At 43.3% G+C, this 27,693-nt stretch overlaps 1 protein-coding gene across 7 annotated transcripts in view; it reads right to left on the bottom strand.

Moving 5' to 3' along the window:
* Positions 1–27,693, bottom strand: part of SPTB (spectrin beta, erythrocytic) — a 121,712-nt gene that overhangs the window by 79,650 nt on the left and 14,369 nt on the right. Inside the window, exon 1 of one of the 7 annotated variants that reach the window (XM_037832531.1) lies at positions 7,878–7,911. The exons of the other annotated variants lie outside the window; for them this stretch is intronic. The gene's annotated coding sequence lies outside the window, so the exon portion shown is untranslated. Of the gene's footprint in view, positions 1–7,877; positions 7,912–27,693 lie in introns of those variants that run through there. 7 annotated transcript variants of the gene reach the window in all.

The following is a 27,693-nucleotide window of genomic DNA, read 5'->3' as shown; positions in this document are numbered from 1 at the left end:
CCCTTAAACAGTGATGTTCCCCTAGAGTTCTATCCTGGGCCCCCTGCACTTCTTTCTCTGGCTACACTCTCTTCCTAGGAGATCCTTCACTCCCAGGACTTGAATTACCATCTTATGAAAATCACTGCCAAATCTTTCACCTGAACTCCAACTGTTTACATCCAACTGCCTTCTGAACATTCACTTGGAAGGCCCACAGGCCTCTCATACTTAGCATGGCCCCAGTTGAAGCGAATCCTGTTGAACTGCATTCCACCCAAGTGGTGCCGGGTCTGAGCCCTGCAAGCCTCTGACCTCAGGTCATGACCCAGCCCTCTGTCCTCTCTGGCCAAGCTCAGGCCCGAGCACAGCTGCTGCACTTGCAGTGACTTCCCTGGGAGGATTTACATCACCATCCCTGTACCAGTTATCCCTGTCATGTTTCCTGTCCTCCAATAACCCAGTGACCCACACAAAGACCTTGGGTCCTGCTCTTCCCTCCCCCCATCCCATTATCTCATCAATGCAATTCTCTCAAGGTCTCTCAAATCTCTACTCTTCCCCATCTCCACAGTTCCCCCTCACTTCTGGCCTCATCTCATGTCTAGTGGTTTTCTGCTGGCTCCTTTGCATCTATTTTTGCTCCTTTGCTTACCACCCCAACCCATTCTCTACATTGCAGCCAAAAAAGATGATCCTAGAATACAAACATGATAATTTCACTTCCATACTTTATAGCTCTTCTCTATTGTGAGACGAAGTTAAAATCCAAAGTAAATCTTAGTCAATGACCTTCATGATTTACCTGTTACCCGACCACTATCTATAACCCTTTCCCCCAACTTTTCCACCTCTACATTCCAGCCATAATGAACTCCATTCAGGTCCCTGGGCCTCTCTGGACCCCAGGCCTTTGCACATGCCATTCCCTAAGCCAAGAGAACCCTTCCTCTTTTCCTGGATAGCATCCTTCAAAACTCAGCTGAGCCTTCATCTTTTTCAAGAAACCTCCCCACTTCTACCACCATCCCCTGGAGAGGGGAGATGCTTCTTTTGTGTTCCCATCAAACTCTGTGCTCATCATCATCAAAGCACTTACTACTCTGTACAATAATACTCTTTTTCCCTGTTTCTCCAAATAGACTGTAACCCACTTGAGGTCCAGGACATCCTTAATCATCCTTTTCTATCCCAATTGCCCATCATAATGCCTGGCACATGAAATCGAGCTAAGAAACATTTTTTGTTTTTTTTTTCTGTTTTTTTTTTTTAATACAGTTTTATTGAGGTATATTCACATACCCTATAATCATCTACAGTGTACAATCAGTTATTCATATAGTTGTGCTTTCATCAACAGAAATCAATTTTTGTTTTGTTTTGTTTTGTTTTTTAGATAACTGATAATGCTACTTCCCTTGGAGGCCTGAGAGATTACAAATGTACACGTGGAATGCACAGCACAGTGGCTGGCCATGATCAATGTGAGTTTTATGCTAATTCCAAATGTGACCCCTAGACCACGTGCAACCATGCAGCCATAGGTGACCGAGGAAGGCAGTCAAGGCAGTGAGATGACGAGACATTTGCTTTGCACTCTCAGGTGTAGAATCTTCTAATTCTTCACATCCTTCAAAATTCCCAGGCAAAGATGGTATGAACACAGCTGTATTTTTATCACTGTCTGTGATGTTCTCAGGTTTATTGTCTACAGACACACTGATGTTTGAGAGGTGCATGACTATGCATGTGTGTGTATGAACACTTTTTGGCAGAGCATGTGCTCTCAGTTCCACAGACCCCACCACTCCCTTATGTCACAACCGACCATGTCACTTATTAGGGCACTTCCAGGGCCCCAAAGCATTTGTGCGAACTGGCACAGTCCATGAAAATAGTCATGCTCCAATTACTGTAAAGACTCTCTCCCTGTCCAAGAATAAATTATGATCAAATCTTAACATTATGGGGTAATTTTGATGGATATGTGTTCTTCGATACCCTGGGGAAACATATGGAGCCTAGCTACCTCTTCTACATAATTGACCGGAATCAATTTTTGAACATTTTCCTTATTCCAAAAGAAATAAAAACAAAAGTAAAAAAGAACACCTAAAACATTCCATCCCCCCATCGTACCCTATTTTTCATTTAGTTTTTGTCCCCATTTTTCTACTCATCTGTCCATACACTGGATAAAGGGAGTGTGAGCTACCAGGTTTTCACAATCACACAGTCGCACCCTGTAAGCTACATAGTTATACAGTCGCCTTCAAGAATTGAGGCTACTGGCTGCAGTTCGACGGTTTCAGGTATTTCCTTCTAGCTATTCCAATACACTGAAAACTAAAAAGGGATATCTATATAGCGCATAAGAATAATCTCAGAGTGACTCCTCAACTCCATTTGAAATCTCTCAGCCACTGAAACTTTATTTTGTTTCTTTTGCTTCCCTCTTTTGGTCAAGATTTTCTCAAGGCCACGATGCCGTGTCCAGGCTCATCCCTGGGAGTCATGTCCCATGTTGCCAGGGAGATCCATATCCCTGGGAGTCATGTCCCACGTAAGGGGGAGGGCAGTGAGTTCACCTGCTGTGTGGGCTTAGAGAGAGAGAGAGAGGGCCACATCTGAGCAACAAAGAGGTTAAGAAATGTTTTTTGAATAATAAATGGATGAGTACTGAGAAGTCCAGTAGAAGTGCTGCTCCTCAAGAGGATAGGAGTGGCTCCTGCAGGGGACACGCTATTGGAGGCCAGTTTGGAGGTCAAGGTGGAGACGGGCTAGAAGCGTGGCAGGTAGCAGGAGTTAGTGCCTGTGGACTCAGGCTGGGCACCAAGGCCCTGACTTTGTCACTTTTGCCTCTGCAGCCTCGGCCACGCGTTCCCAGCTGTCTCTTCTTCCTTTGCTAGACTGTGGTGGCAGAAGGGATGGGCAATGGCAAAAGGGCTACAAAAGTCTTACAAGTCTCTACAAAATCTTGCAATCCCTTGGAAAAGCTCTGACTCAACCCACGCCTCAATCTCCCCACTCGAGAAATTGATGAAAGCAGCAGCTTCTCACTGAGAACTCTTCCCGACAGGGAAGCCCTAGCTCACTTAGCTGAAAAGTCTTTTATATTTTCTCTTGTGTCACAGAAATGTCAGTCACAGAAGTGGTTTCTGTCCATGCATCTCTGCTACACAATGACAAGAACTATTTTTAAAAAGTCTAACCTCTAAATAATATATAAAATATGGGTGCCAATTTAGTTATTCATTCATATTAGAACTTTCAGAATGATTAAATTAAAATTAATCTTTTAAAAGTTGCTTGAGCCCACAAGGACCCCTGAGGGAACAGGCACTGGATGGAGGATTTTCCCACCCCTGGCCTGGGCACAAAGCCTGATTCGATGGGGCCGTCCTCTGGAGACACAAAGGAAGTTGCATGCGAGACATAGCTCAGTCTCCCAGGAAGCAAGGGCAACCTCTTCAGTGCACCATCTCTTGGGTCTGCAGAGGGAGCACTGCTTAGCCTCTAGAATGTATTCAGCCCTGTTCTCTGTGCTCCGCTAGTGGGAAACCACCAGCCACTGGCTCATGTGATCACTCTGCCGTGCATAGTCCTCAAGACAAATACTTGGCTCTTGATAGGGCTGTGTAGCAGAGCCTAGGGCTCAGAGGGGAACCTGGAATTTTCTAAGACCTTACATACATTGCCTCATTTAATAAACACCTCCCTAAATACACTGTCAGATATTCTTACTGCTATTACTGCTGTCATTACTATTATGCCCATTCTATCAAAACAGAACTGGTTTGAAATCTGAACTCCTGTACCTAGGAGCTATGTGTCCTTCTGTAAGTCACTTAACTACTTTGCCACTCAGTTTCTCCATCAGTGGTCCTCCTAATGACCCTGTGAAGCAAGTGGGAGATGTAATATTAATCTCAGTTTCACTTATACAAACTAAGATTTAGATATCAAGTTCCTTGCCCAAGACCTTGGTGGCAGAGCCAGGGCTTGGACCCAGGTCTTCTGAGAGTTCACCCTGTGTTTCGCTCCATGGTGCAACCATTCCCAAGGAAAGCTCTTCCTTCTCATAAGATGGAGACTGCTAAGGGTCACTTCCACCTTAGGATCCCTCCAAGTGACTCTTCTTGCCTCTCTGGCCATTGAGAATACCCTACAAGGCTATCATGCTTATCTGAGTCTTTACTATATAAGGAAGTGAGAGCCAGTAGATCGGAGTTTATGGCAGTTGTTTAAATTCATGGTTTAAAGGTCTCCAAGTATCTTTTATGAAGACTAAAAAAGCAAAATTCTTGAAAGTTACAAGGATTGTGTTGACTGCCTCAAATACATGGTCACATGCATAACCCTAAAATCTTTCAAAATGCAACCCTAGACCTCAGAGAGTAAATTTAAAAAGCTGCATTTGCCCTAGTAGGGGACCAGTTCCCCCCCCAAAAGAACTAAGAGCCCATTCCAAGAAGCCTCCTGTGACCTGAAGAACACCCACCTGTTCATACACCTGCCTGAGCCGGGACCCACAGAGCCATGACTTCATCATTCCTTCATGCATTTGGGAGTTCATATGGCACTCACTTACTGAGCTCCTTGCTTCTAGCTCTGGTCTGTTCTAAATACTGGGCTCAAACAGAAGGGAGACCAGTGACAGAGCAGAGTCCTTCTCTAGGGAAGAAACCATATCACCAGGGAGATGTATAAGGTCTCTACATTTTTGCTGCTATCTTTGTCTTTTTTGCCTACTGCTATATTTAAAAAATAATGAGGCAGTTCGTTATGAATCCCCAGTTAATTAACCAAATATTCCCTGAACATATACTATACTATATATGTGCTTATCATCCTTTTAGGGGCCAAAAGGAATACCAAAAACTGTAGCGAGATGGTCCCTGACCTCAAGGAGTTTACAGTCAGGCAGATAATTTAAACATTCCCCACTGGCATCACTGGAGAAACTGTTTTCTCCCTCCTGTGCTTTACTTTCTCACCTGAATAACAGGGAGAGAATTTCCCCAGCTATTAGCCGTTGTCATCAGACATTTACTGAGAATGTACCCTGCACCAGGCACTGCACTTCACAAGCACCACCATATTGAATCCTAACTCCTCTGAGGCAGCCACCTTCATTTGCCCCAGAACTGAGGAAACCGAGATGTAGAGGGGTCAATGAATTGCCCCAGTCCCCTAAGTAAGTAACAGAACCAGGATCCAAACCCCAGCAGTCTGGCTCAGAGGTCCTGCCTTCACCACTGTCATCACGGCTCCGTCAGCCCTGCCTGACCAGGCACTGCTGCAGGAAGGACTATGGAGATCAAAGGAAATGGGAGGCTCAAGTTTTTAAATCATCTGAGATGGTCCTTCCGTATCCAGATCAACACCAGGCAACAAGAGCATCAAGAAAGGCAACAGGAAAGAAAGATGATCCACATTGTGAGGCCAAAGAGGCCGCTAAGAGTCACAGCTAATCCACACCCCACACTCTGGGTCTCCAGCCTACATCAGACCCACCATTTCCACTGAGGAGCTCCAAGCACTTTAGAGAAGATGTGAAAGCAAAGAGGGGTGACTTTCCCAGGACAAACAAGTGGCAGAGTCAGAAGGGCAAATTTCTTATTTCTAACCCCCAGCCCACCTCTTAAGTCCCACCTTCCTATTTTTTAGGGTCTTTCTTTAGCACAGCACACGTCTACCTACTTACAGAAGAAGGAAAACCCCAGTGCATGGAACTACAAGTTTCTCGCACAAGGTTTTCCAAAGTGCTGCAGTTTGATAACACTCTCCTTGCATCTATTAAAGAACGCGGCAAATGTTATCATCTGAGAGCACCCGGGACAAGGATACCCCGAGTTCTGAGCACTGTGAATGGGCTACCCAGAAGCTCCCAACTAGACAGCATGTCAGTGCCTTTCCCTGTAATCAGGCTGAGCTGCTTGCAAAGTAACTGCTACCACATTCTTCTCTTAAAGAAGCCTGACTCCAAATAGCTTGGCTGGTGCAAGGGGCAGCAAGGGCTGCCAAGTGCCTGGGATTCTTAGGAAGGTGCATATGTGTCCAGGGTGGTGGACACATAAGCCAGGGTAGGTCATTTGAAAGGTACGGAGAAGTGAGTGGTCATTGCTAAAATAATCTGCAAGTGACTCCAGAAGGCTTGCCACATCTCAGTGTTCCCTAGTACATGGTAGCAATACTCCTCCATTCAGCAAGGGCCTGAACCAGCTTCCAGAAAAGAACAGAGGGTAACATGCAGGACAGTTAGTGCCAGAAATAGTAGACTAAGGTGACTCTGATCTGGAGAAGTGAAACAGGCAGTACATTGGTTAGAGGCATCTGGGGATGACTCCAAATGTAGCCACTTATTAACTGTGTGGCTTTAGCCCATTTATTCAACCTTTTTAAGCCTCTGTTTGTTTCTTCATCTGTAAAGTGGAATTAATAACAGACACCACCTCACAGCACTGCTGCTTGGATCAAATAGGATAATGTATTTAAAGTCCTCACCAGAGCGCCTGGCATGGAGAATGGCCCCTGGATACATTTGGGCTACTCTCACTGTTGAACATCTGTTGCTGCTTCCAGAACTCAGAAGCATTATATGTCAGCCCATCTTTGTGCCTCAGTTTCTCCAGTTATAAAACTACAACCATTCTCCCCTCTGCTTGTAGCACTTAAACGCTGAAGACATGTAAACGTAGAGATTTTGTCATCAGAAATATGTTATCTAATATTTACATGGGACAGTCACAGGTACCGGCCGTCTTGCCCTTTGGGGGTACATGGGTAGATCTTCTAAATGTTAGATGATGGACTTCTGTTTAAAACAAGAAGCCTTTATACTTTTGCACTTCTCAAGGCTTTTATGAAGTCAGGAGCAGACATGAGGAGGGACAATCTCCCTACTATGATATCTGAGACCTGTGTATAGAGGGAGAAGGAAGCAGAGCAGTCATGCTGTTACCACTCAAGATTTGTCATGTCATCACCCTCTTCTTTGCTAACAAAAGGAGAAAGATGTTTTTACTCCACTTGGGAAAAATAAAATCAACGTTTGACCATTTGCTACAACAATTCTTCATAGCAAACCAAGCAGTGGCCTTCCTTACGTTCTCATGTCTGCTTGGTCACAGCCTCATCACAGCTCCCTATTGCCAACACAATTCCTGGCTTCTGATGCTAGAAAACAAAGGCATCAGACTGAAATTCTGTTGGGAGTTGGTACAGGTTTAAGGCTGCGGTGACTGTCTGCCTCTGGAGAAAGGCCATCAGCTGTCAAGCCAACCTGAAGAACTGGGCTCTGAGAGAACAGTGGGTTTATAGAAAAAGGAGACTGTTGCTTGGCTTGTCTCAGTGGCTTACCCCTCCAGGGTCAGAAAGCAGGCTCAGAATAGATCAACATTAATCTTCTGCTCTTATCATTAGCTTGTGTACCTTGACCCTAACCATGCTCAATTCAGAATTTGCCTATTCCCCTGGCAGACTCCCTAGGCAATAGCCACCCCCAGAAACCTCCCATCTCTAGAACAGAGTTGTGCTTTAGCCTAGACAGGACCATTATTTTGGTGTATTTCCTTTCAGCCAATCTAATATGTTTTCTTAGATTGTTTTTAATTATAAAAGTGATGCATGCCAGGTCAAACAAAAAAGGCGGCAGTTGAGATCCAACACGAGCCAAGTCTACCCATCCTCAAAATAGAGCAAAGAATGGTCACAATTAATATGTCACGCACTCTCCAAGAGTTGCTTAGCAGGAATCACAGCGTAAAAATAATGGGCTGGAAAACCCAACCTTTATTTTTACAGTTACCCTCAATGACCCTCAGTTGTGAGTTGTCTATTCCCATTTAAACCCTCTTCCTGCATTTCAGTCAGGCAGCCAAACTCTGGCTACTCACATGTGAAGAGATCAGGTCCCAAACACACAGCAGGACCTTGTACCTCCAACAACACACATTTGTAGAACACCACTGCAAAAACAAAAATGACAATAATAAAACCAATAATGATTGTGTTCAGCAACTACTTAGTACATGTGAGGCACGATGCTAAGTCCCTAAAATAAATAACTCATTCCATTAGCAATACACTCCTAGGAATGTTTTTCACTTTCTCGTTTTTATACATGGAGAGACTGGAGCTTACAGAAGTTAAGGAACTTGCCCAAGGTCACACAACTGTGAGAAGCAGAGGGTAAACTGAGACCCAGCCAGCATGACCTACAGATGAATTGTCTCTAAAGATAGATTTTAACTTTCTTCACAGTATAGTTATCCACATTAACATTTAGCAGGGCTTTTGCAGAAAAAAAAAGTGAAGATTAGCGTTTCCTATAAACATCTGTTATTTGTAAAATTCAGATTTACTATTTCCCTCACCTGTTCCCTACTCCATTTCTCCTAAATATAACTGAACATTTCCAAAATACATCCAAACCCCATTCCAGGGGTTCCACCTGATTTAACACCTCAATTTTTAGAGATGCACCTGGCTCTGGTTCCTTTGTGACCATGGCATGTTATTTTAGAGATGGAGAGGAAGATGCTGTTCCTAAAAGGCCTGAACATTTTATGTTCACATTTGCCACTGACTCAACCAAAAACAAGACCCAGAAGTCCTCAGTTCTTGAGTAGTTGCTCTCACTACCTATAACAACCCTTATTAAGTGAGAGAGAGGGTCACAGAAAACAAGTGAAACATTGGGAAATGAAAGATCCAAAGTAACCAATCCATAACCAAACCAGATGGGAACTGTCTATATGTAATAAACTCCTCCTAACCCCCATCCCATTATCTGGGCAGGGCAGAACTGGCCCGCCCCCCTTACTTATCTCTCTTTGTGCCCGACACAGTTTGCTACACCCACTGCATGCGGGCATTCTTATCAGAAAATGTCCATTGAAGTTTTCCCTCTGAACAGGAGTAGCTGTTTAGCCCGCCGAAAGGAGGATAACTGTGTATGCCTATGATTGGTACATATATTACAAATGCAGACATGTAGTTCATGAATTCAGAGCACACACTGATCTCACTGCCCAAGTGGCCATGTATCTTTGGAAATTGCAAACCTAGTTAAAAACTGCACTCTTCATCCCCTGGCTAAAATTCCTGCCAATCTCCTCATCCCATCAACCAGAAAATGAGAACAAAACTTGATCATCATTCATTCATTCCACAAATATTCTCTGAGCACTTACTTTGTGCAAGGCACTGTGCAAACTTAAAGTTTTACCAAAGTAAGATTCCAGAAATTAAAAGGAAAAGGTGGTTCATGGCCCTTTTGTGACACTAGTTTTAAAAGACATCAGTATCATCCAACTTACAGAATTACCAAGCTCTAACAGCCTTTGCCAATATGAAATTATTATATTTTAGGGATCAGAAACTCCCATGTGTGTATCCAAAATTGTGAAATGATGAGCTCTGCAGTAGGCTCATCTACTCTATTCAGTTTTGAATTTATCATTTTAGTTTTTAATGTGTGCTTGAAATTTATTAAATATATTTTGGTGGTCAGTTGCTTTCAGTCAATATTGATTTTAAGAAATGCACTCAACATTTAATGCATAAAGGTAGACCATGAAGTTCAGATAAGAAACCACCATTGTAAAGCACTGTTGCAACCACAGCCTAAAGTGCCTAGTGTAACATTAGATGCTAACATTCCTGTATCACCCCGTGTGATCAGGATGAAAGCAGAGAACTGGTACTCCTGACTTGTGGTAACTTGATTATAATGTATCAAGGAGTTCCCTTCTCCCTACACGGAGAAGCCTGATCTGAGCAAGAGGAAAAGGTGGTTCACGGCCCTTTTGTGACACTAGTTTTAAAAGACATCAGTATCATCCAATTTACAGAATTACCAAGTTCTAACAGCCTTTGCCAATATGAAATTATTATATTTTAGGGATATAAAAACCCTGCCAATAAGTGGAGTGGGGGGGTGGATCTCATTTTTAAACCCTTTGAAAGAGGCAGGAAACATAGGGAAGGGGTGAGTTGTAAAGACCCTCAAAGTTGGGTGCCTGTGGCCTTGGGGTTGTGTGTACAGGGCTAACAGGGTCTCATACATCAAGGAGCATGTTTGGCTAAAGGAATTGAAACAACACACGGCTGTATAAAGCTGATGCAGTTTAGAAACAGAGGGCGCCAATGTTCCTGCAAGGGCAGCTGAATGCACAGGTTGGGAAATGAAAGATCCAAAGTAACCAATTTGGATTTTTGTAGCTGGATGAAAACACAGGCAGCTACTGCATGCACCTGTGGTGTGGCCATTGTTTAATTCAATTAATACTTACTGAGCAGCTGCAGGGTTCATGGCAGCCTACTGTGGGCAGAGAAAGATGGTATCTCCTGCCTCAAAGGATCTTGTTACAATAAGGCAACGATGGGGAGAAGATATCGTTGAGTATTCAGATACTATGTGAACCATATAAATGCATGGTTTGTTTAAATTAGGTCTACCCTTATGTCAGAAATAGCCTTTGTCTCACTGATCCTTCACTTTCTTGGAAGCTGGAAAGCAGAAAGAAGTCAACTGAACAATTAGATGCTAGACTTTTGCTGATAAAGTGAAAGGAACATGAGGAGCTCCTGTCACAGCTTTAGAGCAGAGGAGCAGTGTGTGTGCAGATGGAAGTATGTGCCAGCAGCACGATGTCATCATCCAGCGTGGTCTGCAGCCAGCCTACTGCACCTTCTGCGTTAGTGGGAGCCAATCACCCACCCATGTAGGCTCCATTCTCATTTCTCTCAGCACCCATAAAAGCCTCCTGTCTAGGCATAGAGTCATTTCAGGGTGTGATTTCCCCAGTTTTCCATAAGCTCAGCAGCCTCAAGCCTGGTTAGTTCTTGGACAGGCATCTGGTCCTCAATGCCCCAGAGAATTCAAAAGGATTTCACTGGGAAGCAGTGATCCAGTGGGCCTGTGAAGACAGCCCAATTTGGCTGCCGGTCTTCACTCATAAATAAAAACATCAAAGGCCAAGATCTTGACCACATGAAGTTATGTGTCCCATCTACAAGAAGAAGAATGGGCAGAACAGTTCTACAGACCCCTCTCTTCTTCCAACCACAGTATTGAGTCTCAGGCTGAGGGGACCCTACCATGGGCATCCCGGAGAGGGATTTCCAACCTCATTATCCAGTGGGAATCAGGGGATGGGTGGGTGAATAGGGAGAAGCCTATTTACCCATCCTTCAGGTACCTTCCAAGGCTGGTGATAGCTCTTTTTAGGCCATGCTGGCTTTCTATCAGAACCAACTCAGAAGTGAAAATCTAGAGCCTGGGAGGAATGGTCAACCTCCTCAGCCAAAACAGCAAGCAGGACTCAGGAGAGTCTGAGATGAGAGCATTTACTACTCGCAGACACCAAGCCAGCTGGTGGGAACTGCTGACCTGTTATATTCTCTTCCTTTCCGGCCAGATTCTAAATAAACTGCTTGAAACTCACAGCAGAGTTCATGCCAAATGGAGCATGCCACTCTTTGCTGTTGTGTCAGCCAGCCCAGTCCAGCTCTTGAAAAGAACTGTGCCTTGTTTTGCTTGATGCGCCGTGTGCCCCCCACTGCAAACCCTCTCCTGGGGGTAAGGGAAGGGGACACACTCCTGCACGAACCCACACCTCCACTTCCTACACAATCCATGACCAGATGATGATTCCATGAATCCATTAACTTTTCAAAGTGCTCTCATCCCTCTTATTGGTATCTTCATATTTATACTGACCTATTGTCTAAGGCGGCTCTTAAACCTGTTTAGAGAAAGGAGTCCATGAACCTCTCTGATGATCTCTGCTAGTGACTCACCATCATTGCATTAAGTTTATGTCTTGCTTTAAATTCTTTTACTACCATTTAAATCAACTTACTCTTCACAGCAATCATAGGATGGTATCCCCTATTTTACCCTCAATGCAACGGTAGAATCCAGATTACAGGCACACACTTAAAGAAGTCACTTCTGCTTCCTGGTATCGTGATCTAAATCCCATTAGCCTTTTATCATGGGTCTCACTTAAAAATCGCATTCATTTTCTTTGCTCTCTTAACACACACTCCACATTCTCTTCATTTCTCTCTAACCAGGAGCACCCAAATGAGACGGGGCCCCGGGTCAAGAGCCGGCCAGTGTTGATGTCCTAAGAGGATGCCCTCATAGCTCCTTGTTGCAGACAGTAATGTTTTCAGTACAGTTATTGGATCATTTAGTCATTTTGAGATCCTGGTTTAAATAAGTATTTGTGGCTAGGGCACAGTTATTTCAGTATTCCCTAAAATATGATCTTCATCAATACTGTTAATAAGTCAAGTATTGTGTATACTACAGACACTGAGCTACAGAGCTGAAAAAAAAGTCACAAGGTAGCTAGCCCATCATCTCCTCACATTCCAACACAAAACACAGAATCCAACTGCTTTTACCTTATTTACTCCTTTCCAACTTATAATCCATCAGTAGCTTTTGGTTTAATTATAGCCTATAGGGGAGCTCAACATTTTGGAAAATATATTTTAAAATTAGGAAAATAGAAAATAAAGTTGCTTAACACTTGACTTGTATCTTCATGTTTATGCTAATAAAAAAATCAGTGGACTTTTAATGAGGGCCTACTTATGTACCTGCCATATCCAAATCCTACTCTTTCTGAGCATATTCTCATTCAATTAGGTATGACTGAATGAGTGGAAAGTGAAGTGCACCACTTCAAAGTCTAACCTATAAAAACCTAAAAAATCAGTTAACTGCTAATGAGCACCTACTACTTGTGCAGCACTGTGGGGGATAAGAGAAATTTTAGGGATCACAATCCTTTGTTTGCAAAAATTCTGAAATTCAAAAAGCTCTGAAAATAGAAAGTTTTTTTGTAACTCCTATAGGGACAAAATCTGCCCTGAACTGAGGTAAAGCTAACCTATAAACTTTATCTCCCTTTAAGAAAATATTCTTAAGTTTTGTGGCAGAAATATTAATGATATTTATCATTTATTAATGATGGGATGCTGCCCAAACACACCACGACATTTCTAAATCTAAAAAAAATCTGATTTCCAACACACATACGCCCCTAAGGCTTCATAGACCTGAACCTGAAAAGGGACCACGGAACTGAAAATTGACACAAAAACAAAAACAGGAGAAACCAAAGCTTCCCCTTCCATTGAATGAGGGATTAGGCCAGAGAGGGTTAGCCTTGTCACTCTCTTAGTTCTCTCATTACTATTTCTGACAATCAACTCTGTAAATGTCAAATGAGTATCAGAGCAATATATAAATTAACCTAGTCCCCTTGACAAAAGATAGGGTCATTGAAAAATGTTATTGTAAACTCTGGCCCTATTTTTTTTTTATTAAATTCAGTTTTATTGAAATACATTCACACACCATACAATCATCCATGGTATACAATCCACTGTCCACAATATGATAACATAGTTATGCGTTCATCACCACAATCTATCTCTGAACATTTTCCTTACATCAGAAAGAACCAGAACAAAAATAAAAAATAAAAGTGAAAAAAAGAACACCCAAATCATCCCCCATCCCACCCCATTTGTCCTTTAGTTTTTATCCCCATTTTTCTACTCATCCATACACTAGATAAAGGGGGTGTGATCCACAAGGTCTTCACAATCACACTGTCACCCCTTGTAATCTACATTATTATATAATTGTCTTCAGGAGTCCAGACTGCTGGGTTGGAGTTTGGTAGTTTCAGGTATTTACTTCTAGCTATTCCAACACACTAAAACCTAAGAGGTGTTATCTATATAGTGCATAAGAATGTCCACCAGAGTGACCTCTCGACTCCATTTGAAATCTCTCAGCCACTGAAACTATTTCGTCTCATTTTGCATCCCCCTTTTGGTCAAGAAGATACTCTCAGTCCCACGATGCCGGGTCCACATTCATCCCCGGGAGTCATACTCTACATTGCCAGGGAGATTTACACCCCTGGGAGTCGGGTCCCACGTAGGGGGGAGGGCAGCGAGTTCACCTGTGAGATGGCTCAGTTAGAGAGAGAGAGGGTTTGCCCCTATTTTATCAAAACTTGGACGCTTGACCCTAATCCAAACCAGACAAAACAATATTTGTGCATCTCCTCTTGAAGAGCAAGATTTTGCATTTTCGCCTACTGAATGGAATCTTTCTCCTTTCAGATCATTTCTTCAACTCCTATGTCAAGTATTCCCATCTTAGTTACTAAGATGAGAGCCATTTTCAGTATGGAGTCACCCTCCATGCGGGATACTGATTACGTGCTTCAACCTGGCGGGCCTGGGCCGGGGGACCGGATCCACCCCTGGGGAGGGTAGTGGGTACGGGTGACAGCGCCCTCCACAGCCCCCCGGGCCTGAGAAGGTGAGGCCGGAGGCAGGCCCCAATTCCTCACCCAAAACCAACCGTTGGAGGAAGCTTGCCGGGTAAGACCGCCTCCCTCGTCTAACCACTCAACCCCTCCGTTACAATGCAACGTCCCCTACTGCCAGTGCGCATGCACCAATCATTGTGCAACACCCAACAACCAACCTCCGCGCCCTCTCAGAACCAATCCAAGCCTTTAACCTCTACAGCTACCCCGCCCTCTAGACCGCCCGTTATAAGCTTGTACTCTCCCCTAATAAACTCTCTTGGTTTCTTCACCCTAAAAAGAAACGTGTCCCGCCTGTTCCTTTCTCGCCGCCCTCCATACTTTGCACGCCTCCGCCGGGGACCTGGCCAAGTCCCCCGCCTCGCCCTCGCCTCCGGGAAAGAGCCCCCGCCGCCGGTACCCTCCGAGCAATCCTGAGAGCCTAGGATTTAGCGACCGGCCGCCACCCCCCCCCCCCCAGACAAATCAATTGCGACCGCACCTCCAAATAAATAGGGAATTTTCTATTTTCATTAATTTTTCTATTTTCACCTTTGTTGCACTTGTAATCAAGAAGCCTGGAAGAGGGGCTCTGTGGTTAACACCATCTGGCTCACCTTAAGCATTATTGGGGAATCCAAACTGAGTTCCAGATTTGACCCATGGGTCATAATTCACCGACCCTTGGTCTAGCGTATTAAGCCACCCCATATTACATGGGCTCTACTAGTCAAAGTAACATAACTTGGGCCCCTCTGGACCACTCACTCTGCCCATGGCAGAGCCTGAAGCTGCAACTGGGTTATTCAAACCCAGCCCACACACTACAAACAGATTTTACATTTTAAAGGGTTATAAACAAAGAAGAATCTGCAACAGAGATTGTATGTGCTCCACAAAGTCAAAACTATTTACTATCTGGCCCTTTGGAAGAAAAGTTTGTGGACCCCTGCTTTCTTACCTCCGAAGATGGAAAGAGAGAAGGATTTAATGTTTGAATGGCTACTGAGCATCAGACACTGGGCTGGCTCATCACCACCGGGACCCAGGAGAGGGGACGTCAAGTAGGCAGATGGTGACTTCCAAAGTGATGGCAGGAAACACACCAGAATAAGGGCTGTGATGTGCTCTGTCCTGCCCAGACCCTGTCCACACAAGCCAGTGGAGGATTCCTTTAGAATCCCACCTTGGAACTATCCAGCAGGACTTTAAGAATGAATTGATTCAACCTCAGATTTACTTTACAAACAGCCCACTTTTTCTTACAGCACCTTTCTTCCCCGTCTCTGCTTCCCTGTCACACCAATATAGACATGTTGGCAAACACCTTCAAGCTTCAGGCCCAGATCTGCACTGTCACCATGGTCTGGGCTAACACAAACTCCTTCCCCTCTAAATGAAGGTTCCAGGTGATGGGTGAAGCCAAACAGGTATAAAACCAGCACTTGGTACTTCCTTCCCTTTCTTTAGGTTATCTGTCAGCATGAAAACTAAACTATATGAACTTACTCCAGCCTTCCCTTGTTCTTAATGGCCTCCTTTCCCAATGATTCCACAATTCTTTCTACTCTCTCTCCCTTTCCTTTTTCTTCTATTGAACTCTGTTCTGAGGTACCAATGACAGCCAGAGTTTAATGTATTCTCATCCTTATTCAACAGGGTGACAGCTGAAGGACTAGATTACTAAGCATGGTCTTTAAGACATTAGACAGGGAGGAAGGACCAAGCTGGCCCCACTCCCAGCTCTTCTTTCTGTCCACTGCATGTCACATTTTCTGTGAATCTGAAACAACTTCTCAGGCAATAATCCATTCCCTACAGAAATGTCCAGAGAAATGCATTGCTTGACCTGTTAACAATTTTTGGACATTTTTTACCCTCCAAGGATAGAGTACCCTATCAGATCCACCAAATAACACAATGAAAAAAATTACATGCATAGTTTTTAAAAGTTCATGTATGCTATTTCTGCTAGTAGGTAGCAAGGGCTCTGGAACAGACAGACTGGGTTCAAATCCCAGCTCTGCACCTTGTTAGCTGTGAAAACTGAGACAAAATAACTAACTTCAATTCATCCATAAAGTGAGGTTTCCTCATCAATAAAATGAAGATACTATTAATATCTACCTTTTCAGGTTGTTGGAAGATTAAAGAGTTCATATATGTAAAGTACTTAGAACAGTGCCTGGCACCTAGAAAGAGCAGAATAACCACTTACTAATGTCAGTAGTAGTAGCAGTAGCAGCAGTCGTAGTAGCAGGAGTACATGTCTGTCCCTCAGTTCCATGGTCCTTTATTTTGGGCTCATGCATGCTTTCCCGTAAAAGACATGCTATGTGCCAGGCAGAATGCTAAGCATGGAGAATCAAAGATGATTGAAATCTTGTCCCTGTTTGCAGTCAAATGTTGAAGACAGTTAGAAAAATGGGCTAGGAACAAATACAATGTGTTTTAAGTGCAAGGGTAGGGATACACCCAAGTCTTTATGGGAGCATAGCAGAGGCGTACAGAAGGCTTTCTGCAAGAGGGCAGGGGTCTGAGATGAGTCTTTAAGGAGGAACAGTAGTTATCCAGGCATAGTTGAGGGAGATGGGGAAGAAGAGGTAAGCATAGCAGGCAAGGGCATTCCAAGTAAGAGGAAATCATAAGCAAAGGCATGGAAGGAAGTGAGAAATAGCTGGTTTCAGGGGAAACTGCCAGTGCTTGATGAGGGATGAGGAAGGAGGCTGGAGACATGGACAAGGGCCAGATCATAGATGCCATGTCAAAGAACTAGAGACATGGGAGTCAACGAAGGGTTCTAAATAGGATGATGTAGCTAGTTTTGCCTTCTGGAAAGATCCCTTTGGCAACAGTAAAGAGGGATAGATTTAAAGGGAAAGAGATGAGACAACAGACAGGGAAAATGATGTACTGCCGTTGTTGAGAAAGGGATGATGTAGGCATGAATAGGGCTTTGGCGGTTGTAAGGTTTGGATCTGCATGCACCCCAGGAAAACACGTTCTTAAACTTAATCCATTTTTATGGGTGTCAACCCACTGTAAGGAGGACCTTTTGCTGAGGTTACTTCAGTTAAGGTGTGGCCCAGGATGGGTCTTAATCCTACTACTGTAGTCCTTTTACGAGCAGAATGAAATTCAGAGAGAATGAAAGCCACAGGCAGCAGCCAGAAGCTGAAATTCAGCAGAACCTGGAAGAGAACAGAGAGGCCAGCAGAGGCCACCATGTGCATTGCCATGTGACAGAGGAGCCAAGGGCCAAGGATCACCAGCAGCCAGCCCCAGAACGCCAGTCTTCAGGAAGAAAGCAAGGCCTTGATGAAGCCTTGATTTGGAATTGCTTTTAACTCAAAATCATGACCTAATAAATTCCCATTGTTTGAGTTGTTCCATTGCATGGTATTTGCTTGAGCAGCCAAGGAAACTAAAACAGTAGTCAAAATAGTGAAGAGGGATCAAGTTACAAAACTATTTAGGATATTGGTGGATGAGTAGAAAAAACTAGTAAACAGAAGGGAAGGGTCAATAAAATGTCTTAACTTGGGTGACAAAGAGAGTGGTGATTCAATCAACCAGGAAGGCAATTGCAAGAGAAGGAGGAAGTTTCGGGGAAGGAATGATGAATTCAATGGATAAAAATATGTATCCAGCTCTCATTCTGTGTTAGCCATGGTGTTAGGTGTTGGGGATGCAATAAATGGCAGAAAATAGGCTCTCTGATCTCATGGCACTTACAGGCCAGTAGGGAAGACAAACAGCTAACAGATTATTACAAATAATTTATAATTTACAAATTGCAGAGTACTGCAGAGGGTACTAGGTCCTAGGCAAGTGTTAACAGGGAGACAGCCTGAGGGATGGGGGAAGGCTTCCCTGAGGAAGAGGGCTTTAAATTGATACCTGGGGACAAATAAGAGTTAGACAGGCAAAGGATGGGAAAAGAGCATGTGCCAGGACCATTGCAGGAGTCTGGGACATCCTGTAGATTTTCCAAATAGAAATGTGTAGCCTGAAGCTGGGTATCTAAGTTCTGAAACCTGGGGAAATGGTCTGGAGGTATTTAGAGTCATCAGCAGTAAAGAGATGGCAGCAGCAACACCGAAAGTGGGCAAGATTATTCCAGTAGAGGGTAGAAGGTGCCCAGAATGGGAGCTGAGGATGGGCCCTGGGAACTCTAACCCTTTAGGGTTCGTTGAGGAAGAGAAACCATCAAAGATCAAGGTGGGTCAGGAGATAACCACATCAGGAAGCCTCAGGGGGAGAAAGTTTCCAGAAGCAGTAAGCAAACAACAGCATTCAATACCCCAGAGGGCTTTAATTATCCACAACTGATGACCACAGTGAGAACAGCTTCAATAAAGACACAGTGACTGAAGCCCATGGCAGCAGGGTGAGGACAACTGAGAGTAAAATAAAGAGTGTAGCCCGTTCCTTCAAAATGTTTGATGGGAGAGGGGATAGAGGTTCCAGGGTGGGTAGGCAGAGATGCAGGGCCAAGGGAGATTTTTATCCAATCAGAGAAACCTGAGCTTCTCTACAGGCTGGAGGAAAACAGCACAAGAGAGACAAATTAAAGATTCAGAAGTGTGGGAGTGTTTCCTGTGTATACTGGCCCAGGATCTCACACACAGTGGGAGCCTAGTAAAATTTAACACTTATTTGGGCAAAAACATTCGACAGTTTTCCAGGCCTTTGACTGGAGATGGCTTTTTCTCAACCAGAGGGTCGGTCCACTTCTAACTCCCTGTGTCAATTATGCCTCAGCTGGTCTTACAGAGTTTCCACTAGCTGGGCAGAGCCACGTGGGTGAGAGCAAATCTCCTCAAATTACAGCCCGTCCCATCCTCCAGGATGCCTGGAGGCCCAAGGCCGCTCCCGGCCAAGGCCTTGCCCTTCATTAAGGGGAAAACTGAGAAACTCAGTATTATTTCCCAGTGAATAAAATAGTACCACTAACTCACCCTTAGAAACTTTCCTACAAATAAGCTGTCTGTCCACAGAGAGAGGCTGGCTGGGAAGGGCTGCTGACGCCCCTCTGATCGGCCTGGCTCCATCACCCCTTTCAGGAAGTGGCACCTGAAATGAGATCATGCTTGGGGCCCTTCCCCTTAATTTGCAGCAACTAGCCAGAAAGCAGGCACTCTCCACAACCACGCTGTGGTCAAATGACAGAAGGGACGCCTGGAACCAGGTGTCTTCGGGAAGTGAAGGATGGCCCCATGCTCCAACAACCAGGCAAAGAGCAGAGCTAATCAACCAGCAGAACACTTTGAGGAGTGATGAACAAAACAGAAAAGCAACAGCTTGGAATGAGCAAAAACAGAGAGAGAATGAGAGAGACAGCTGGTCAACGATGAGCCTATGAGGAGAAAACTGTCCACCAAGAACTGTTCCTCTCACCACGTGGGGGGTCAATGGGGGTGCACCAACGTGGAGATCCTGGCCATCGCCACAGGGCGATTCATTCTAAAAACTAGTTATTCTTTATGGTTTGGGGAGAGGAACAGAGAAAGACAGGTTATATGAGATAAAGTATTTCTGTCACAAGATACCCAACATCACCGTCCCTTGTGTTCTAACACACAACATTACTGAATAAAGAGAAACGGGAACTCCTAGTAAGTGGCCTCCAAACTTGGATTTTGTGATTTTCCACACATTTCCTCTTACAGTCACTGGGACCAAGAAATCCATGAAAAACAAATATAACAACAAAGAATAAAACCAGCAGACTGTGGCGAGAGTTCCTGAGCACCAGCAGGGAAGGAAACATGGTATGCTGGTTCACCACCTTGACTCCCTCAAACCCCTCACCCTTTCTGGTCCTCTCTCAGCAGCTACCATGCGGGGCTGGAGCAGAAGGCTGGTGACACGGCACCAGGCATGCTGGTCGGACACCCGCTTAGGGCTGCTGAGAGGCTCGCAGGGCTGGGATGCAGGGCAGAGCTGCGAAAGCACTGGCCAAAGCCCAGGCCTGAGGCGTGGAGGCCTGGCAGATGGCAAGGACACACACAGCCCAGCTGGCCTTGGAGCCTCCAATGCCTGGTTGAGGGGAGGGAAGAAATGGAGTCCTCAGAAAAGAAAGCAAGGCACCAATGCTGGGGCTTGTAGCTCCCACGGGCTTAAGCAGGCAAAACACAGACAAGCCAGGAGGCTGTATCTCCAGGCATCTTCCTTCAGGAGCAGACAGGAATACTGTTGTTTTACAAAGCAGCTCACCTCCAGAGAGAGTAGCTTCCTGACTCTCAAGTTACAAGGCCAGGCCAAGAGCCCTTCCTGGACCTCCCGCAACAGGACTCATCACAGCTGCCACCTGAGAGGGAACATCCGGCCCAGAGGAAGTTCCTTCCCTCCAGTATCAGACCATCCAACTTCCTCAGCACTGCTCTGCTCTGCCCCTCCAGAGGCTAGCCACATTCAGCAAGGGAGCAGGAGTTGCAGGAGTTGAGGGGAGTTGTAGGAGTTGAAGGGAAAGCTCAGTCCTGCTAATAACTTTGGGATGCTCTGGACAAGTCACCCTTTTGCTCACAAAGTCTTCCTCCATTTGCAAAGGAGGAGACCATTCTATCCAACCTGTCTCATCAGGATGAGCAGGGGCAAACTTTGCAGACGGAATGGCATGAGGATACTAATCCTTCTCAGGCAGAATGTACGCTCCAGCTAGGTCAATTAAAGATTCCCAGGGTTTATGGAATTCTTGTCCATACAGGTGTTCAAAACCCCTCTTGAGGCAGGAGTCCTCAAGAAATAGTTTCCTGGTTGGCATCAGAAAGGGGCTGTGGGGGAGCTGTTGCTGAGAGGCCACAAGGACAAAGGCACAAGTAAAATGCAAGCTGTAGCTGTTGTTGATACATTGTGAAATCTTGGACAAATTCATTACCTCTGTGTGAAGGAACAAACTTTTTAGCTATCCTCTGGGACTCAAAGGAAATTTGAGTCTGAGTTTTAATTTCTTATTATCTATCCATATGGTCCAGGGAAATCCTTTAAAGGATCAGCACCAGAAACCAGTAAATGAAGACTGGACTCCCAACCAAGTAACTCCAGAACACTCAATATGAAACCAAAAATGAACGTCATCTTATGTAACCAACCAAGGTACACAGATTTGATAGAGAAGGTACCAGAAAACCACCACACACTGTTTTAATCTACAACAAATCCTCAAATGGACTAAGAAAGTCTTTGCTTAGAAACCCTCTGGTACACATTTGTGGCAATAATCAACTCAAGTATTGGATCTCAGAAAAAAACATCCAGCTTCTGGGAACCATTTGGGGTGAATGGGAACACCTACCCGCTGAGAAACAAAAATTATTTCTAGCACAAGGGACTTCATTTTGTTTTATTAGCTATCTTATTTACTATTTATTGCAAGGAATAAAAGAACTATTAATTGGCAAAAATATTTATATTTGAGCTTTTCCATTATTATTAGGTCTCTTTCTAACAGAACCTTGGATGCACTGATTCTCTGATCACTTATAACACATAGTGAGATCAGCCAAAAATTAACAAATATGTCAACCAGAAATCAAGGGAGAGAGGAAGGAAGAAAGGAAGGAAGGAAAGAGGAGAGGAAAGGGGAAAAGCAAAACAAAATGGCAATGAATTTGGTCTCAGTCTGCCTCGTCAGAAAGGTCTGGTGACTCGGCCCATCTGAGAGGATGGGGTAGTCATGGAGAGCAGCCTTCGCCTTCCCCAGCAAGCTTGGCCTCACTGGACAAGCCCCTCAGCTTGCACAGACCATTCTCCCCTAGCAGTTTAAAACCAGCTCCATGTTGTTTGTTACAGCAAAGAAATAGAGATGACCTAATTACACATGATCAAGAGACCGGTTAAATAAAGTATGGTACTTCCATACAACGGAACAATTAAAAAGATTTTTTTTTTATTAGAGAAGTTGTGGATTTACAGAAAAATCATGCATAAAATACAGAGTTCTCATATACCACCCTATTATTATCACCTTGTGTTGGTGTGGTACATTCATTATAATTGATGAAAGCACATTTTTATAATTGTAATATTAATTATAGTCCATGGTTTAACTTAGGGCCCACTGTTTGTGTTGTGCAGTTCCTTGGATTTTTTTCTTTTTTTTTAATTTTTATTCCGGTAACTTATACAACCTAACATTTCTCCTTTTAACCACATTCCTATATATAATTCAATGCTGTCAATTACATTCATAACATTGTGCTACAAACACCACCATCCACTACCAAAACTTCTCCATCATCCCAAATGGAAATTCTATAAGCCTTAACTCCCTATTCTCTTCCCCTGGTAATCTGTATTCTAGAAGCTGACTCTATGAGTTTGCTTATTCTAATTATTTTATATCAGAGAGCTTGTACAATATTTGTCCTTTTGTGCCTGGCTTATTTCACTCAACACAATGTCTTCAAGATTCTTCCATGCCATCCTATATATCAGGACTTCTTTTTTATGGCTGAATAATATTCCATTATGAGTATATACTACATTTCATTTATCCTTTCATTGGTTGTGGACACTTGTGTTGCTTCCATCTTTTGGCACTTGTGAATAATACCACTATGAACACTGGTGTGCAAATAATTGTTCAAGTCCTCACTTTCAATTCTTTGGGTATATGCCTAGAAGTGGGACTGCCAGTTCATATGGTAATTCTATACTTAGCTTTCTGAGGAACTGCCAAACTGTCTTCCACCGCAGCTGCACCATTCTACATTCCCAATAGCAATAAACGAGTGTTCCTATGTCTCCACAGCCTCTCCAACACTCGTGATTTTCTGTTTTTTTTGTTTTAATAGTAGACATTCTAGTGGGTATGAAATAGTATTTCACTGTGGTTTTGATTTGCATTTCCCTTACGAATAATGATGTTGAGCATCTTTAAACATGCCTTTTTGGCCATTTGTATATCTTTTTTGGAGAAATGTTTATTCAAGTCTTTTGCCCATTTTTAAGTTGTCTTTTTGTTGTGAAGGTTAAGGATTTCTTTATATATTCTAGATATTAAACCCTTATTGAATATGTGGTTTCCAAATATTTTCTCCCATTGTGTAGGTTGTTGTCCTACTTTCATAATAAAGTCCTTTGATGAAAAAATGTTTTTAATTTTGATAAGGTCCCATTTATCAATTTTTTCTTTTGTTGCTTGTGCTTTGAGTGTAAAGTCTAAGAAACCATTTCCTGACACAACCTGAAGATGCTTCCCTACATTTTCTTCTAGGAGGTTGATGGTTCTGGTTCTTATATTTAGGTCTTTTATCCATTTTGAGTTGATTTTTGCATATGGGATCCACCTTTACTCTTTTGCAAATGGCGTTCAAGTTCTCCTGGCACCATTTGTTGAAGAAACTATTCTTTTCCAATTGAGCAGTCTCTGCCCCTTGTCAAAAATAAGTTAATTATAAATGTGAGGGTTTATTTCTGAACTCTCCGTTCTATTCCATTGGTCTAAATGTCTGTCCTTGTGCCAATATTATGCTGTTTTGCATTCAGTGGCTTTGTAATAAGTTTTAAGATTGGGAAGTGTGAGTCCTCCAACTTCATTCTTCTTTTTCAATATGGCTTTGGCTACTTGGGGTCCCTTTGCCTTTCAAATAAATTTGATGACTGGCTTTTCCACTTCTGCAAAGAAGGTTGTTGGAATTTTGATTGGGATTATGCTAAATCTATAAATCTCTTTGGAAAGAATTGACAATAATAGTTAGTCTTCTAATCCGCAAATATAGAATGTCCTTCCATGTATTTAGGTCTTCTTTGACTTCCTTTAGCAATGCTTTGGAGTTTTCTGTATACAAGCCCTTTATGTCTTTGGTTAGATTTATTCCTAGATATTTGATTCTTTTAATTGCTATTATAAATGGAACAATGGAACAATTTTGAATGAGTTAGATCTATGGTCTGTATATATGGATGACCTTTATGTATTTATAAGTAAAACAATGTAAATTATTAAATAGTATATATAATATAAACAATTTTTTGTAAAAATAAATAGCAACTATATATTTTATTAGTATATGTATTTTAAAAGTTGGTGGTATATGCATCAAATTATAATCAATGACTAAGGGGATAAGGAAGTTGGATGATAAGGAACTCATGTTATATGGTCTGTGTTTCTGCAATATTTTATTAAAACTTTGTATTACATTTGTAATCAGAAAGAGTAAAGGAAAAAAAATTTACATCTCTCTGAAAAGACCATGAGTAAAAAATTTAGTTTCCCATCTCAAAGGTAAAATTGCCTAAAACTTAAAGAAGCCAGATACTTCCCACCAAATAAAATATTTTATAACACTAAATCTAAGAGAATTACAGAAATATAGGCCTGATCTTTGGGCTCTGCCTTTCTCAAAAACAGACTTCCTAGCAAAGAGCCCTCTTGTTCGTTAACACTGCTGGGCAAGAAGGAAACCCCCAGTTACATGAACCAAGCAAAGAAAGTGCATTCACACCCAGAGAGCTTTCAGGAAACAAGATCCTCTCTTATCACCATCAACAAGGAGACTCATCTTTCACCAACTCATTGAATGAGCCCCTTTGTTTCCCCTCAAGGCTCAGCATACATTCTTTCCCTGCTTCCACAGAATGTCCAGGTGCCCCAGAATTTGGCATTGAGAGGCACAAGCAAAAACTCACACGTCGACACTTTCAGGAGAAACAGGACCCGAGAGAGCAGGGTGCTGTGAATGGGGAGGAGCTCTTAGTAGGTGCAAAAGGATGAACGCAAAGAATGTCCGCTCTATTACTATGCCCTGAAATGCACATATATGTCACATGTATCCTTTCTCACATATCATATATATCCAATAGAACATTTAAAAAGAAAAGGGAAAGGATGGAGGCTATCTCTATGTCTTGAAGGGCAGCTGTAATCGGTCAGTCGTCAGCTGACATATACACACTGACATGTCCTTGGAGCCAGGCCTTATTCTAGGCACCAAACAAGCACTGAGCAAAAAGTCCCTGCCCTTGAGGAGCTTATAGTCAACGTGCAGCCTGATGCGAGTGTGGAACACCATCGTGCCAGCTATCATTGTCCCTTGCACGTGGATGGAGCTCGGCAATGTTTACTAAATTACAAGGTTAGTTTATTGGAGAGACAGGGATGATTGTGCTGATTGGCTGCCTACCCCTGGATGCTTTCCAGCCTCCCAGAGCCTCCCACCATTCACCTATCCTTTCTTTATCCCTAGCTGCCTCATCATCCAGACTTCCTTTCCAAGGGCTCCTTACCCTCTTGGCCTGAATATCATGTTTTCCACCACACCTGTCTCAAACTATCCTTTTCCACCAAACTCTCAGAAAAGCAGTTTGCATTCATTGACATCTTCTCACCACGGCTTCACTCTTTAATTCCTGATAAACTGGTTTCGACCCGCCACTAAAACTGCTTTCTTGAGGGTCACTTGAGACTCTCAAAGCGAATGGCCTCCTCTCACGGCTTTCCAGAGTGATCCCCTCTCCAGCATCAGACACTGTTACCCATCCTTTTCTCAAAATTGGATTTACATGACTTCGGATTGTCCTGGGTCTTCATCCTCGCTGATTACATTGCAATCACATTCCCTAGATCCGCTACTTTACCCATCCCTTAAATGTAGGCATTATACAAAGTTAAGGCATCTATTCTTTTCCTCTCTCCTTCCTATGCTGACCAAGAAGTATCAAATCAACACCCCTAACCCAGCCCCTCTTAGGCTGCAGATTTTCTGTCATAGCTCCACAAAAACATGCTGCTGACATTTTCTACTTAACATGAACCAATCTGAGCTCTATTTGTACCTTCTTCCCACCCCCAAAGCTGCTCCTTCTTTTAAGATTTAAATCTCAGTAAATCAGCAATGCCAACCTCCCAGATATCTGGGCTAGAAAACTCTAAGTCATATGCAACAGCTCATTTCCCCCTCACTTCATGCCATTGGGCACAATGTAACTACAAGTTTTTCAACGACCTACCAAAATGCTTTAAGACTTGAAAATAATTGGCTCCAAAGTACAAAATTAGGACTGCAAAATCAAAATGAAGAACAATTTCAAAATCCTTTCAAATGCTTTTTGGACTGCAAAAACATTATATTTAATACGGGATACTGGTAAATTTTAATGTTTGATCCTATATGTAGTGGGGCCTACAAACATCTATAATGTGTCCTGCCTCACACAGAAAGACCAGATCCTCTGACATCTCAAAATCTCTTGGATTGACTTCCTCACTTCCATTCTCACTTCTCTCGTTTAGATCTTCTTGAGCCCTTCACTGTATTTCTACAGTGTGTCCTAAAACACAGCTCATAACAAACACATCATTCCCCTGTTAAAAAATGTTGAGGTTCTCCCAGGATCTGCATGACAAACTGTAAGCTCTTTACATGGCATTCAAGGCCTTCTACAATATTGCCCCAACCTCCCTTTGGGGCCCCTTGCTCACTATGTCCTCCCACTCAACCTCTGCTACAGCCCTATCCGACTCATCCTGTCCAACATGCCCCCCATTTGCACACTGCCTGCCTTTGACTGGAGGGAATGCCCCTGTATACACACACACACTTGGCCAGCAGAAGCCTGTTTCAAGGGCCAGTAGAGATGGCAGCTCCTCAGCGAAGCTGGCCTTTTTTGGTCCCCAGCCTAAACAGATCATGGCCTCCTGGGTACCCTGGAGCATCTGTGTCTAGCTTCACAATGGCACATGTATCACTCCGCCTTGTTGGGTAGTTTCATGTGTGTCTGCCCCTCCCGTGAGACCATGAGCCTCTCAAGGGCAGAGAACTGTGTTTTAGTCTATCACCTCTGTGTTCCCACATGACCTGCGCATAACAGACAATAATAATATGCCCTGGAAAGCAGCCACTTCCCTTGGCTGAGAGATTCCAAATGGAGTCGAGGGGTCACTCTGAGGTTCTTCTTACGCACTATATAGATATCCTTCTTAGGTTTCAGTGTACTGGAATAGCTAGAAGGAAATACCGGAAACTGTCGAACTGCAACCCAGTAGCCTTGCTTCTTGAAGACGACTGTTTACCTATGTAGCTTACAAGGGCAACAGTGTGATTTGTGAAAACCTTGTGGCTCACACTTCCTTTATCCGGTGTATGGATGGATGAGTAGAAAAATGGGGACAAAAGCTAAATGAAAAATAGGGTGGGATGGGGGGGGTGGAATGATTTGGGTGGTTTTTTTTTACTTTTATTTTTTATTCTTATTTTTATTTTTTCTGGTGTTAAGGAAAATGTTAAAAAATTGACTGCATTGATGAATGCACAACTACATGATGGTACTGTGAACAGTTGATTGTACACCATGGATGACTGTATGGTATGTGAATATATCTCAATAAAATTGAATTTTTTAAAAAAGTAGC

This window comes from Choloepus didactylus, chromosome 4 (assembly GCF_015220235.1).
Source record: "Choloepus didactylus isolate mChoDid1 chromosome 4, mChoDid1.pri, whole genome shotgun sequence".
NCBI lineage: Eukaryota > Metazoa > Chordata > Mammalia > Pilosa > Megalonychidae > Choloepus > Choloepus didactylus.
Note: the sequence above shows the minus strand (reverse complement) of the source record. Positions and strands in the feature narration are given on the sequence as shown.